This window comes from Silene latifolia, chromosome Y (genome assembly GCF_048544455.1).
Source record: "Silene latifolia isolate original U9 population chromosome Y, ASM4854445v1, whole genome shotgun sequence".
Classification (NCBI taxonomy): Eukaryota; Viridiplantae; Streptophyta; class Magnoliopsida; order Caryophyllales; family Caryophyllaceae; genus Silene; species Silene latifolia.
In genome coordinates, this window is record NC_133538.1 from 176538852 (window position 1) to 176542598 (window position 3747).

Here is a 3747-nt window from a genome sequence, read left to right on the forward strand (position 1 = left end):
GCTGCTGCTGCGGACCCGGATTAAGGACATTCTGGTTAGTCTACCGCAAATTGGGGTGGACATTAGAGGGATCGGGAGTCTGCCTAAAATGTTGAAAGGCAGCACATGTTTTATTCGAACTAGTACAAAACTCCGAAACATGTCCCTCTCCTCCACATCTTTTGCATGTAAAGGGACCGTCTGAAACTGCATTAACTTTATATATCCCACCTTTTTGGGATCCCCCAAAATCTAGCTTGTCAAATCTCGTAGTAAGGGCCTCTATTGTAGCTGTAGTAGGAGATTTAGCTGCTCTTCTCTGATTCCCTCTAGAATTTCCATGCTCAGCTTTATGGGTGGCCATATCTTCAATAATCTTCATCCCCTTAGTCTCTCCACTATTCTCCTGGAATCTGCCATTAGCTGCAGCATCCAGGATAGCCCTCTGATCATCATAAAGCCCATTATAGAATTGATTACACAGGAACCATTGCTCGAACCCATGGTGGGGAATAGATCGAACCAGTCTCTTGAAACGGACCCATGCCTCATGAAAATCCTCATCAGAACCCTGTTTAAAGCTTGTGATCTGAGCTCTAATCGCATTGGTCTTCGATGCAGAGAAATATTTTTTATAAAATGCTAGGGCCAGCGAATTCCAATCAGTAATCCCATTAGCAGCGCGATCCAGATCTTGGTACCACTCCCAGATCTTGGTACCACTCCCTAGCAGCATCACGGAGCGAGAATATGAACATTGTCTCTTTTATCTGGTCTTGGGTCACACATGCTAGTGGGGGTATGGAACGACAATAGTCAATGAATATCTCCATATGTTTAGCTGCGTTTTCATTCGCAGCTCCCCCAAATTGGTTTCTCTCAACCAAGTTAATGTAAGAGGGTTTCGCTTCGAATTTTCTATCCGTCCCGGCTGGCAATGCGAATCCCTTATAGAGATTATCAGCTTTTGGCTCGGAGTGACTGGCTATACTTGCTTCTTCGGCCATATCTGGAGATGTAACGGTCTCAGCTGAAAAAGTTGAAATAGGAGATGAAGGTGGATCCTCCTCAAATAGCGCGTTCTCGTAATAACTGGACAGCGTACTCAGCTCTTCCTCTGTCGGCAATACTCTAGATGATCGTCTCAACTCACGCAAAGTCCTGTTGATCTCAGGATCTAACGATCGTAATTCACCACCCTGTGATCTGCGCATAAGAAGAAGCTACAAGTAGAATATGAGAACAGTTTAAAGAACAGACGTCCCTTAAACTAAGAAAAAGACTAAAATAAAAACAACTAAAAATTAAACAATTGCCTCCCCGGCAACGACGCCAAAATTTGATACCGTCGTAAAGCACCAAAAATAAAATTTATAATCCAAACTACTACTATAGATAGTGGCAGTCAGGGTCGAACCACAAGGAGGCAAGCAATTTAAAGTTGTCTAATCTAAGTCTAAAGTAACGGTGATTTAGGGGGGGGGGGTTTGATTTGAATGAGCTATAACTAAAGGGCAATAAAATTAAAATTAAACTAAAGCAAATAAATGAGAAATTAAAGAGAATAAATGAAATCAAATATTAAAAGGATGCTAAGATGGTCGGTTCACTGTAGTTTCGACGGCAGTAACTCTAAGTAAACTGATTTAAGCATGTTAGACGGGAAAATAAAAAGTCCTCTCGGTCCAATTTAACAGGTAACAACCTTTCGGCCTAAGCTACGGGTCCCTAAGTCTCACTAATACTAACAAGTCTCACTAATACTAACTTTCGTTCTTGATTAATGATACTTAAAGCCTAAATTAACTTATCTCTCGATCTTATTAATTTAGTCATCTTAATTAAGTAGTCTATTTCCCTCCCCTATCTTCCGATCTATCGGGTCGGTCAATTCTTAAGCATTCAACTAGTCGCGTGCACAAGATTCGTCAAATATAGCAATTAAATTAATTAAGTCGAAGCTAATCTAACACGTGGCAGTCGATGAACCATGCAGGGCGGTCGATCGACCTACGGACCCAGTCGATCGATTAACGTAGTCAGTCGATCGACCAGAGCCCGATAACAGGTTACCTATTGTCGAAACCGTCTAACCTACAGATCCCCTACATCTTAACGCATAGGATTTAGCTACTCATGATGGTGATAATAACAACAATAAAATTAACAAATAAAGCAATTGAATTCATAATTGAATTAACTAACATGAAACGAGGATTTGGCTTTGGGAAATCTAAACTAGCAATTCTAAACTACGGAAGAATTAAAGCAACGAAATTGAACAAAGGAACAGAGGAATACCGTAAAGAAGAATTGAAGAGAAAAGACCAAAACCCAATACGAAAATAAAACTTTATTGATGAAAACTAATCTAGACTAATGAAATAATCCCAAAATTCAACTTCTGTGTATTGAACCCTAATTAATTCGATCCCTAAAAATAATCTGATCCCTCTTCTGAAACATAGGGTTCACGTTATATAGGAATATAGCGTGATTATTATTCCTAAAACCTAATTACAAGTGGGCTTCTAACTCTCGTCTTTTAATTTGCGCGCCAGTCTCGTGGTGTGGTCGATCGACCACTGGGACCAGTCGATCGACTGACTGCTCTTCCTGCAGTCAACTGTTCAGCATTCTGACAGTCTATAGACCATGTAGGTCAGTCTATAGACCAAGTTAGCTGGTAATCTGCTTCTGAAACTCTCGCAAATATATCTTTCAGGCCTTGCTACGCGCACCAAGTTCATTTCCCGAGTCAAATCTTCATGTCAAATCCTATGCCAAGCACTTAGGGACGGGTTCGGCTCGATTTCCGCTGAATTCTTCACATTTCTGCAATATTACACAAAAACAGAAAAGTAGACGGAAATAGGGAAAATAGTAGCATAATTGAGCTCTGAAATGCGTGTGAAATAGGGTGTAAAACATCATATTTAGGCACGCATCAATATACCAAGCCGGTATTCCATGGTGAGGACAACTAGCAATCAAGTCTTGGTATCTATCCCATGCTTCTCCCAAGGACTCTCCATCCTCTTCTTGGAATGTATGGATCTCGTTTCGGAGCATGGCGGTGTTCGATGACAGGTAATACTTGGCTAGGAACGCCTTGGTTAAGGCATCCTATGTAGGGAATGTGTTCAGAGGGTGCACATTTAACCAACGATCCGCCTTGTCCGTTAGAGAAAATGGGAATAACATCAATCTTAAAGTTTCTTCGGACACTCCATTCTTTTTCATCTTGGCCACCTTGTTCTTGAACTTTCTTAGGTGGGCATGAGCATCTTCATCAATATGCCCACTGAAACAATCCTTCTCAATCAAGCCAACTTGAGCCGGTTGCATTTCAAAGTTGTTCGGAGCCAAGGTGCCGAAATTAATCGAATTTCAAGCATCATTGTGGTTGGAGCATTGTGGTCACTTATAGCGACCATTTGTGGTTGTGGAATTGGTATATATGGAGGTGGTGTTTGAGGTGGTGTATTTGGGATTTGGAAATTATGGAAAGGATTTTCTAGTGGAGAATCAATGATGTTGTTTGGTTGTTGTGGTGGTGTGTCTTCAATAGTAGGTTGGGTGGATGAATTTGCTTGGTTTGAAGTAGCTTGAGTGGAGGTTCTAACTCTTGCAATAGTCCTATTCCTTAAGGCTCGAAAAGCCTTTCGGGGTCGGAGTCAAAGAGCAAAGCTTGATGGTTCCTCCTAGGCATGCACTTGACAAACCGTAAGACTCCTAGTGCTTTTACACACTAGGGTAAGGCAAAAA

The 3747-nt window shown here is 41.3% G+C and overlaps 1 non-coding gene across 1 annotated transcript; it reads left to right on the forward strand.

The window, feature by feature from the left end:
• Positions 1-2944: 2944 nt before the first annotated feature.
• On the forward strand, positions 2945-3051 carry LOC141635388 (small nucleolar RNA R71). The gene has a single exon (XR_012540081.1). It is a non-coding gene; the product is annotated as a small nucleolar RNA R71 (small nucleolar RNA).
• The last annotated feature ends 696 nt before the right edge of the window (positions 3052-3747 follow it).